Here is a 12334-nt window from a genome sequence, read left to right as displayed (position 1 = left end):
GAGCGTCACCCTCATGGCTGTGGAGGGGTTTTAATGAGACACTGTACGTGCCAACCACACAGCACATAAGGCTTGTGATGGGCCCACCCTTTTTGTCCTCGTCAGTATAAACGTGTACAAAAGTCAGACGATGCAAGCTTAACAAGAACTAGGAAAACTTCCTGAGATACCAACTTTTTCTCAAATAAATGCCTTCCCACTTAGAGTTTACAGTCCTCATAGAAAGAGAAGGGATGTGACTATTTGGGAAAGGGGTCAAGGGGCAGAAGGATTTATTGTGTTTTCTTACAGAAAAGGAGACCCACAGCAGAGGAGGGAGCGTCTCCTTTTGCAAGTGCTCCAGCAAATGAGTGAGGGTAAGTGGGGGAGGGCGCTCTGTAACCTGAAGAAGCTCTGGGGGCAGTAATGAACATCACCAACCGAAAGGGACGGCGGGGGACTTTCTAACAGATGGATAGGCTGGTGACGCGTGACCCCCGCGCAAGCGTAGCAATGCAGGCGGGGACAGCAGGCCTCACGGGCTTCCCTCTCCTTCTGATGAAGCAGGGACACACGAGTCACAGCTGAGCCTCACGCCGCCTCCGATCCAGCCGTTTGCAGAGGTGCAGAGGCCAGAGGAATACAGCAAGTGACACCCAGAGACGACATCGGCCAGTCCAGCTGGCGGGCCTTCTGCAGGCCGAGCGGGCAGCTTCGCCGCTGCGGTTACATGGGAGGAGGAGAGGGGGGCGCCCGTGTGGGCAGAGGAGGTGCTGCAGTCACCCGGCAAGAGGCCCTGAGCGCGAGTGTGACTCAAACTCCACAAAGAAGCTTGTGAGACAGTCTTGGAACTCTGAGTCCTGCCTGAATAGTTGATGATAATGAAGCCTTTTTTTTTTTTTTTAAGGTTTGGTAGGTGGTTATGCTTTTATAAAAAAGAACTTTCATATTTTAGCAATTTATACTGCTGTATCTCTAGATAAAATTACACACAACATGTGTATTTGCTTCAAAAGTAACCTACGTCTGGGAGGCAAGGCTGGTGGGGTGTAGAAAAAGTGAGTTTGGCTACTCTTTGAATTACCCATAATAAAAAGATTTTAGAAAATGTTAAAGAGAGGACAAGTAATTATATTTGCCAGGTCGCAGATCACAGGTAATGAGATTTAAGGAAAGAAGAAGGACCAGGCCCGCGAGGCCCGCGGGCATGAAGAGGGTGGAGGTGGGCAGCCAGCCTCCAGGGGTCACGGTGCAGAAGGGGGCGTGGGGAGCCAGGGGTTCACCAGCTTGAGGAGCGGCCATGGTGAGGACAAACAGCCTTCATTGACGCAGTAAGAATCTGGGGGGTATTTATTGAAAAAGTTCACACTCGGGCCCTCACTGATATAATAGGTCACAGATGGTGATCACAAATTTATGGAGAAAACAGTCACCCCAGGTGATGCTCAGGTAGGCGGTCCTGGAGCTGCCCTGAAAAGCTCGAGGCTAGGGCCAGGCCTGCTGTTTCAGAAACAGACACTCTCGTGATGGTCTATCCCCAGGACGAACCCGCGTTGAGCAAGTTCCAAGTTCACAGACGGTGTTTAAGGGGCGAATCAGCCTGAGCGCATCTGAGGGGAACAGAAATGACCTTCAGAGCCGAGTCCACGTCCTCCCTGGGAGGCAGGCCTGTGGGCCAGATGGCACCCGTGACCTTACGGGGACAGAGTGGAACCAGGAAGGGGGCCGTGGGACGCGTGTGTCCGTATGCCCCGGGGGTCTGTACAGATGCACCGTGGTCTGGACGCACGGCGGTCCAGGTGACTCAGCCCTGCCGACTTGTTCCAGGAGGACATGGGTCTGGGGCCGGGGTCCCTGTCAGGGGGTCTGCGCTCACCAGCTCCCCTCCAGGCAGGACTGGGTCTGGAACCTCATTTCCGAGAGACGGGAGGTTCACTCCGGCCCCACACACCCTGTACTTCTCAGCTCCCCACTGACCTCCTCCTGCCGTGTTCTAGAGCCGTGAGCTCAGATGGCAGAGCTGCTGGAGGAAGGACAAGGCTCCCCAGCTGCAGCAGGGCCGTGGTGTGAGCAGGAAATACACTTGCACACGTTAGAGCAGGAAGCACGCTTGTACACGTTACACTTCCTGAGTTCATTCCGGGGTCCCTCGTTAAGCAGCCGGGCCATCCCAACTGACTCAGACGCTAGTGAGCTGCTCAGACACTGCACACACCCAGGTCCACTCTGGCGGCACCTCCTCTTTCTACTGTGACAGATGCTCAGGGTGATCTGATCTGCAGCCTCTCCCAGCTCCTGGGGGCGGAGGGCTTCCTGACCACCCTCCCACTTGCCCCAGCTACACTTATTTGCATTTTTTGTAAGAGCAAATCATTAGTGGGAAATTTCTGAAACAGCATCTTAAAGATTTACAACTGAAATAGAATTTATATCATCTCCTTGTCGTCGTGAAAAGCAAAACACCAAGCAATGCAAACAAACACACTGACTGTGGCATCCTGGCCACCACCCTGCGGCTGGGCCTGTCCAGGGCTCAGTGGAGGAGTCCAGCCAAGAAGACAAGGTGCCTGGCCTGGATTTCACAGTATCAGCGGAAAAAGCAACACTGTAGCTTATCTTGCTCATGGAGAGACGCTTTTTTCCCCTCACAGATTTTCATAGGTGGGCTAACATTTAATGCAGCAAATATAATCTCAGCATATTTCTACAGCATAGCACCTATTTTTGTAATTTAGAGATATAAACCTATATTTCATATAAATATAATTTTCTTACAGATACTGAAAACAAAGAATGTGTGTGTGTGCTCACTCACTCAGGTGTGTCCCACTTACGCAACCCCATGGACTGGAGCCTGCCAGGCTTCTCTGTCCATGGACTTTTCCAGGCAAGAATACTGGAGTGGGTTGCATATCCTTCTCCAGGGGCTCTTTCCAACCCAGGGATCAAAGCTGCATCTCCTGTATCTCCTGCATCGGCAGGTGGGTTCTTTACACCTAGGGGAGCCCTGGACAAAGAACAGAGACCACAATCCAGCCCTTCTTGATAAATTTGGCTAATTAGGATGTTTGTTTTACTTTACAAGAATGATGCAATAACATTGAGTGTTGAAGGCCATTCAGGTAAATGGTTTAGTTGGCTGTTTCTTACAGAATTCGGTCTGTATTTTGATCTTTATTGTCCTCCTCCCCCTTCCTTCCTTCCTTCCTTCCTTCCATTTGGTTTTTAGATCCTTTGAATAAACTGCTCAGGCCATCACTTCTGGGGCTGTTTGTGCCTCTTTCTGCGCCCCCCGTGGCTGCAGCGGCCCATGTGCCAGGGAACCAGTGCAAGGGCTTCAGGGCAGCAGCGGGGCCCACGCTCACCGCGACCCCACGTCTGTCCCCGGGGAGGCCGGGCTCCCTGCTCTGTTCACGCTCCTGGGATGGAGACCCAGCTCAACCGCGCCATGAGTGCCCGGGGCGCTCAGACACTAACAGTCTCTTCTGCTTTCTGTGTGAGAATGAATTAAAGACGGGGTTCACACAGCTTTGACATTTTGCCTAGAACTCCAGAGCATGTGAAAGACAGAGATAAACTATTTATGGATGATAGACGGAATTTTCACGAGAGCACACACACTGCTTCTCACAAAGAGGAACTTCCTGTGTCGTCGTGGGCCTTTCCAACTGCAGTCCCACGAATACACATTATCACACTGAGGATGCAGGTCCGGTTATTTCCCTTAGTCAGACACCACACAAGAAGACGCAGTGCCCAAGGGAGGAAGGAGCCTCGGACTTGGAGTTCACTGGCAGCTCTGTGACAGGCACGGGCTTTGGCCTGGAAAGTCCCCCAGTGGGCGGGGGTCACGGCCAGTCGGGTGGCCCCAGGATGAAGCTCTGTTGGACAGGGACCAGCTTCCCTAGGCGGCTTGGGAGCCGGCCCAGAACACCACACCCAGAGCTCATCCTCACTCAAGTAGTAAAGGGCTGCCCAGCTCCGCTCTCAGCACAGCACAGGAGAAATGAACGCTTGAGCAAAACGGATGCGGCCAAGTTCCCTCGTGCCTCCATGGGCCATGTCACGCCCACTGCCTAGTACTGGTGCGTGCGAGTCACACATGCACACACACGCACGCGCACACAGGCCTACACAGACACACAGACACACAGGCCTACACACACACACACACTCCTACATGGACACACACACACAGAGGCCTACACAGATAAACACAGGCCTACACAGTCACACACACACACACACACACGCCTACAGAGACAAACACAGGCCTACACAGGCACATATACAGGCCTACACACACACACACACACACACACACACACACACACACACAGGCCTACACAGATACATACACACATATGCAGGCCTACACAGATACACACACACACACACACACACAGGCCTACACACACACACACACACAAACACACACATGCCTACAGAGACAAACACAGGCCTACACAGACACATATACAGGCCTACACAGATACACACAGAGGCCTACACACACACACACACACACACGCCTACACAGATAAACACAGGCCTACACAGACACACATGCACACACAGGCCTGCACAGATACACACACAGGCCTACACAGACACATATACAGGCCTACACAGATACACATACACATACGCAGGCCTACACAGATACACACACACACAGGCTTACATAGACACACACAGGTCTACACACATATACATACACACAGGCCTGCACAGATACATGCACACGCAGGCCTACACAGACACACACACACATAAGCCCACACGGATACATACACACACCAAGGCCTGCACAGACACACACACACACACACACACACACACACAGGCCTAAGCAGATGCACACACACATGTGCTCTCTCTCACACACAGACACACATTCACACGTCCTCCTGAACCTTTTTTTTTTTTTTCTCCTGAACCTTTTGAAAGTGGATTGTAGGGGTCACACTTACTCAGGCCTAAACCTCCAATATTCATTTTCTAAGGGAGCAAAAAATTATTCTACACAACCCAATAGTAATTTTAACAAAAAAGAAAGTTACTATTGTTTCAATCACTTCAGAAAACGTGCATGCCACATTCACAGCCCTCATTACTCCCATATATTTTCCGTAGCTCTTTTGCCGTATTAAAAAATGAAGCTAAGATATAAAATCACCTTCTTTTTATACTCTAAAGAATCTCTAAAGAGTATGTTGCTATATTTTTCCAATTTTTGTCATTACATAGCTATCTCCTGAATGTTATTTTAGAAAACACTTGAATCATTTTGAAAGCTGACCTTGAAATTATAATTTTATTACTGAATAGGTGGACAAGCAGTGACATAGCTTCCTGTTTCATACTTTGTAAAACAAACTTTTAGTTACAGGATTTTAGGGAGAGGGGCGTGCGTGGAGTGTAGGATCACGGGAGACATGCGGTTGCTTAGAGGTGCTGAGCGCATGTCCCCAGCATCGCACAGGCTGCTGGGCTGGGTCCTGCCCTTCCTCACTCACCTCCCCTCTCCCATCCGTCTCCTCCCTTCCCCCTCCTTGCTCTCCTCCACCACCCCTTCCTGGCCCTCCTTCCCTTCCTTCCTTTATATTTGTGTGGCTCAAAAATAAGTAAAACATGAATAAACGAATGAGTACAAACAATGGAGACCCCCCTGGATTCTGCCTGCTCTGCACGGTGACGACAGAGACACTTCTACTGGCTTCCTGTCCGCCATCCAGAAGTTTCTATGCAAATATAGCAAAGAGACGTGCAGTTCAGACGTCTGCTTCTCTTCGGCATCTTGCTTTTTTCTTTAACAAAATATCCTTGAAATCTGTCTGCATCAGTTCGTGGAGCGCTTCTTCATTTTTACACAGCTGCATGGCAAGAGAAGGCACTTTGATTGGAAGAGCAGAAAGCACAACACAGATGTAAGTCAGATTACTTGTGCCTTATCTTTGATGGCGAAGCGAGTGTGTCTCGGTTCTTTATGAATAATAATCACAATGACTACAGTGAAGGAGGGTGAGCGGGGCCCAAGGCGCTCAGCCCTGGGTGTCAAGGGCGTGGTTTCAGGCCATCCTCAACAGATGACGAAGCAGAAGACATCCAGCCTTTTTATGGATGGAAATACTGAGATTCCGGAAGACTGAGGGTGTCATTTCTTCCTGCTTTCAAGTCCGGGCTGTTCTGTCCCTTACGTCCCGTGCGGTGCTGTCTGCGTCTCACCCGGCCTTACACACCGTCCTGCCTCCCTCCACGGCCACTGTCCCCGCCTCTTCCCAAGCAGCCTTGCCCTGGGGGAGACCTCGGCCTACCGCGTGGACCTCTGAACCGCGGTCCTTCTCACCGTCTTGTCGAGGACAGGTGCCCTCCCGGCGGCCGTGTTTAGACTCGCCCAGGTTTCCTCACCACCGCAGAGCTCACCCCCGACTCACGGCAGCCACGCCCCCGACTCACGGCGGCCACGCCCCCGACTCACGGCGGCCACGCCCCCGACTCACGGCGGCCACGCCCCTGACTCACGGCGGCCACGCCCCCGACTCACGGCGGCCACGCCCCCTCCTGCCCCACCCTCAGACCCCTCGGTCTTTGCAGAAGCTGGAGCATCGTCTATGACACCCACGTCTGTCTGCAAAGTGTGTGTGAATTCTCCAGGAATCCACACGACCTCCCCAGGAGCACTGAGCTTCTCCCATTTTTAGGGTGAGTTAGACTTTATCACTTTCTGCACACCCCTCTTACAGCTCTTTCCACAGTCTGTGGTGTGTTTTGGGGGGTATATGTGCCCCCTTACCATTAAAGGGTTAAATGTGAACAGATATGCGGCAGAATTCCCTAATTCTACTGTTTGTACGGAGCAGCTGAGTCAAAAATGTTACAGAAATGCACAGTTATGTGTATGGATGATGCTTGTAGTAATTTATTTAACTTTTTTTATAATTTAAAAAACCAACCAAACAAGGGGCTTCTCTCATGCTCCAGTGGTTAAGAATCTGCCTGTCGACGCAGGCGACACAGGTTTGACCCCCGGCCTGGGAAGAGCCCACAGGCTGAGGGGCAGCTGGGCCCACAGGCTGCAGCCACTGAGCCCGCCCTCTGGAGCCGGGGCTCCGTGACGGGAGATCCCGCTGCAGCGAGGGGCTGGCGCTGGGGACGAGGGAGTAGCCCCCACTCGCCACAGCTAGAGAAAGTGGCGCAGCAACAAAGACACATAACAGCCAAAAGTAAATAAAATGCTGAAAAAATTGGCATGTATTGGCTTTAAATGTGGGTTAAATACATTCCCTTCACTGGTACCTGTAGGAAACACAGGCTCAGAAACACTCCAGAAAACACATGGGCTCCAGGCAGCAGGGTTAGTGTCTGCAGATTTATGGACATCAGCTTTGCAGGAGGGGTGGGGCCAAGCAAAGAAAAGATGGCATTAAGGAAGGCCCCAGGCAGTGTGGTGCTTCACGGAAAAGGCCTAAGGTGCTGCATAGGACTGAACGCCTCGAATCACATTTAACACAGTAACACACACTCCAGGAAACTCAGTGGAAAATAATGGCATAAAGTGAAAATTAAATATTCCTTCCACCTCTGACCCCCAGTAAATATATATACCTTTCTTACAAGAATGTTGGGACACAACATGTAAATATATACATGCTTCCACGGTGGCTCAGTGGTGAAGACTCCGTCTGCCAATTCACAGATGCAGGTTTGACCCCTGGGTTGGGAATATCCCCTGGAGAAGGAAATGGCACCCCACTCCAGTATTCTTGCCTGGAGAATCCCATGGACGGAGGAGCCTAGTGGGTTATAGTCTGCTGCTGCTGCTGCTAAGTCACTTCATTCGTGTCTGACTCTGTGCGACCCCATAGACGGCAGCCTACCAGGCTCCCCTGTCCCTGGGATTTTCCAGGCAAGAACACTGGAGTGGGGTGCCATTTCCTTCTCCAATGCATGAAAGTGAAAAGTGAAAGAGAAGTCGCTCAGTCATGTCCGACCCTCAGCGACCCCATGGACTGCAGCCCACCAGGCTCCCCCGTCCATGGGATTCTCCAGGCAGGAGCACTGGGTGGGGTGCCGAGTGGGGTGCCCAGTGGGGCACCACTGCCTTCTCTGGGGTGATAGTCTACGTAGTTGGCAAAGAGCTGGACATGACTTAGCGATTAAACAACAACAGCGTGTATTTGGACGGCATCACCAGCTCAAGGGACATGAGTTTGAGCAAACTCTGGGAGATAGTGAAGGATGGGGAAGCCTGGCGTACTGTAGTCCATGGGGCTGCAAAGATTCGGCTTGACTTAGCAACTGAACGACTAGAACACTATATATTTGGAGTTACAGAGTATTTGGAAACACAAACTGAAGCCCACGTTTCACCAACCTGTGCGGTGTTGCCTGTCCCGTAGCCCGGCCCGGTACACAGTGCCGCGGAGCCACAGGGGCGTCACTGGTTACATCACACAACAGCTCTCCTGCTGTGAGGCTTGACACACGCAAGCCCGTGTGTGTACAGAGGGGGCCACAGGTCCAGTGCTTGTTTTCACTTGACTTTGTACCCACATGATTTTCAGGATGATTTCAGGATATTTCTTGGCAAGCCAGTTGATAAAGGGACGAAATCACTAGAAAGTGTTGTCCCCTCTAAACCCCACGGGTTTCGTGGGCCTGCCCCGCCTGCGGCAGGCGTGACAGCTGCTCTTCCGCCTTCTTGCAGACTCTGGGTAGGCTCCACCCTGACTCCCTGGCTCACACGCCAGCCAAGCGCTTGTCTATGGAGTGTCATCCCTGCAGTCTCTACTGGGTGAGTTTGCAAGTAATAAAATTTGAGGAGAGAGTCAGAGTTATACCCTCTTTCCCACATGCAACAGCAACCATTCAGGAGCTCTTATCTAGATGTTTACTAGAGGCCAGTAGGCTTGGATTACCGTGATATTGAATGGTTTGCCTTGGAAACGAACAGAGATCGTTCTGTCGTTTTTGAGATTGCATCCAAGTACTGCATTTCGGATTCTTTTGCTGACCATGATGGCTACTCCATTTCTTCTAAGGGATTCCTGCCCACAGTAGTAGATATAATGGTCATCTGAGTTAAATTCACCCATTCTGGTCCATTTCAGTTTGCTGATTCCTAGAATGTTAACATTCACTCTTGCCATCTCCTGTTTGACCACTTCCAATTTGCCTTGATTCATGGACCTGACATTCCAGGTTCCTGTGCAATATTGCTCTTTACAGCATCAGACCTTGCTTCTATCACCAGTCACATCCACAACTGGGTGTTGTTTTTGCTTTGGCTCCATCCCTTCATTCTTTCTGGAGTTAATTCTCCACTGATCTCTAGTAGCATATTGGGCACCTACTGACCTGGGGAGTTCCTCTTTTAGTATCCTATCATTTTGCCTTTTCATACTGTTCTTGGGTTCTCAAGGCAAGAATACTGAAGTGGTTTGCCATTCCCTTCTCCAGTGGACCACATTCTATAAGCTTGTTTTAGAAAAGGCAGAGGAACCAGAGATCAAAATGCCAACATCTGCTGGATCATAGAAAAAACAAGAGAGTTCCAGAAAAACATCTATTTTTGATATATTGACTATGCCAAAGCCTTTAACTGTGTGGATCACAATAAACTGTGGAAAATTCTGAAAGAGATGGGGATACCAGACCACCTGAACTGCCTCTTGAGAAACCTATATGCAGGTCAGGAAGCAACAGTTAGAATTGGACATGGAACAACAGACTGGTTCCAAATAGGAAAAGAAAAACAACAGACTGGTTCCAAATAGGACAATTTGGACAATTTTCCAAATTGCAAAAGATTCCAAATACGAAAAGGCTGTATGTTGTCACCCTGCTTATTTAACTTATATGCAGAGTACATCATGAGAAATGCTGGGCTGGAGGAAGCACAAGCTAGAATCAAGATTGCCCGGAGAAATATCAATAGCCTCACATATGCAGATGACACCACCCTTATGGCAGAAAGTGAAGAGGGACTAAAGAGCCTCTTGATGAAAGTGAAAGAGGAGAGTGAAAAAGTTACCTTAAAGCTCAACATTGAGAAAACTAACATCATGGCATCCAGTCCCATCACTTCACGGCAAATAGATGGGGAAACAGTGGAAACAGTGAGAGACTTTATTTTTGGGGGCTCCAAAATCACTGCAGATGGTGACTGCAGCCATGAAATTAAAAGACACTTACTCCTTGGAAGGAAGTTATAACCAACCTAGATAGCATATTTAAAAGCAGAGACATTACTTTGCCAAGAAAGGTCTGTCTAGTCAAGGCTATGGTTTCTCCAGGAGTCATGTATGGATATGAGAGTTGGACTATAAAGAAAGCTGAGCACCAAAGAACTGATGCTTTTGAACTGTGGTGTTGGAGAAGATTCTTGAGAGTCCCTTGGACTGCAAGGAGACCCAACCAGTCCATTCTAAAGGAGATCAGTCCTGGGTGTTCATTGGAAGGACTGATGTTGAAGCTGAAACTCCAATACTTTTGCCACCTGATGCGGAGATGTGACTCATTTGAAAAGACCCTGATGCTGGGAAATATTGAGGGCAGGAGGAGAAGGGAACGACAGAGGATGAGATGGTCGGATGGCATCACTGACTCAATGGACACGGGTTTGGGTGAACTCCGGGAGTTGGTGATGGACAGGGAGGCCTGGCGTGCTGCGGTTCATGGGGTCGCAAAGAGTCGGACATGACTCAGTGACTGAACTGAACTGAACTGAGAGGCCAGTAAAATCCTGGCCTGAGGGCCAGAGCCACCTGCCACCAACTTTGTGAATAAAGTTTTATTGGGACACGGCCCCGAGCTCTTGCTGACTGTCATCCTGGCTCCTTTCTCACAACAGTGGTGAGATGACAGGACCTGCTAATACTAAGGTGTTTACCACCTGGCCCTTCGTATTAAAAGTTGGCCCCCGATCTAAGCTGTCTGATGATTTATACCGTTTCCTCTTATAGACAGGCATGTGAAGATTTACCCTTTGTCCCAGAAACTCCTGTTATGACACACACATGCTCCCATTTTAAAATGCTAATCTGTTCACGTCAATCTACTGTTTTATTTCATCGCCCAGGAACTTAAGTGTGACACACTCAGAGCAAATATATATGGATTATCCCCCAAGGGCCACACACGGATCTTCGAAGGGTAAGAGAACAGGTAGCCGCATCCAGGAATCAGAGCGCAGGTGTGGGTGCCCTGCCTTTGGCGCTGTGCCCCGAGGGCCTCCTGGACGTCACCGGAGCCCACGGGGGCGAGACGCGGTCAGGGCGGGTGTGAGTGTTGGTCGTGCTCCTGCCGTCACCGTGACTGTTCTCCCGTCGGCCTCGGGGCCTCCAAGCGTGCGTCACACCCACAAGAGTCCACCACCTTCAGGGCCCGTGACACTTGGCCAGAGGCCGGGCAGGCTAGAATTTTTAATCCTTTTTTGAGCACGTCCAACCACCTGCCTTGAAAATGCACAGGTCTCAGAATCAAACATCCTGCCTCCACCAAGATGCCCACGCAAGCCACAGTTGAGTGTAAACATGGATTTCTCTTCAAAACCTAGCTTATTTATCTGTTTCTTTACTTATCTATTCTTGTCTAATCTCCATTGAGACTGGTCTTTGAATGCTCTGCAGTACACCACGCTGATAACCATCACTTAAACATTGAACACTTAACTCCATGCCAGAAACACCAATTCAGACCCATGTGAAATATTCCACTAAATATTCTTTAATTCGTGACCAAAGCACAAGGAGATCAGACAACATAACCGCTCTGTGTGAAACAGCTACAGTTCAGAAACTTTAACTGACCTTAAAGTCAGCTGTTACTTTAATGCTCAATGTGTATAGCTTTTTTTTTTTTAACTCCAGGCAAATGATGATTAAACATAATGCCTTTCCCAAACTAAACCAGCGAATGGTTTCTTTAGGGAAAGGGAGCGAGATATAGACGAGAAAATAATTACAGCAAGCGTGACCTATTGTTCCAGTTCACAGAGCTCTGAAGACGGCAGCACCCACGAGGCTGGAGCGTCTGGAAGCCGGTCCCAGCCTCTCACTCCACGTCACAGTGAGGAGCTCTGTTATCAGACAGGCAAATGGGGAGCCAGCAGAAAGACAAATTGCCATCACACGCTGAGCCTTCAAAGCTGCCAGAGTTCTCGGAAACCACCAGCGCGCCAGAACCTTCCCATTTCCCCCAGCGAAGTCCCAGGTGGTAAATGGATCCTGAGTCTGGTTATAGAAAAGATACCACGAGCGTTTCTGAGGCCAGTTTCTGCACACGCTCTGAGGCTGAGCTCTGCCCCAGCGGGAACTGACTGGCGTGACGGGCGTGGGGACTCTGGGTGGCG

The 12334-nt window shown here is 50.1% G+C and overlaps 1 protein-coding gene across 24 annotated transcripts in view; it reads right to left on the bottom strand.

Annotated features, from left to right (window-relative positions):
• The window catches only part of MYT1L (myelin transcription factor 1 like), a 398154-nt gene that overhangs the window by 240281 nt on the left and 145539 nt on the right, over positions 1–12334 (bottom strand). The window lies entirely within an intron of this gene.

The sequence above is a fragment of the Bos indicus genome, chromosome 8 (genome assembly GCF_029378745.1).
Source record: "Bos indicus isolate NIAB-ARS_2022 breed Sahiwal x Tharparkar chromosome 8, NIAB-ARS_B.indTharparkar_mat_pri_1.0, whole genome shotgun sequence".
Taxonomy (NCBI): Eukaryota; Metazoa; Chordata; class Mammalia; order Artiodactyla; family Bovidae; genus Bos; species Bos indicus.
Note: the sequence above shows the minus strand (reverse complement) of the source record. Positions and strands in the feature narration are given on the sequence as shown.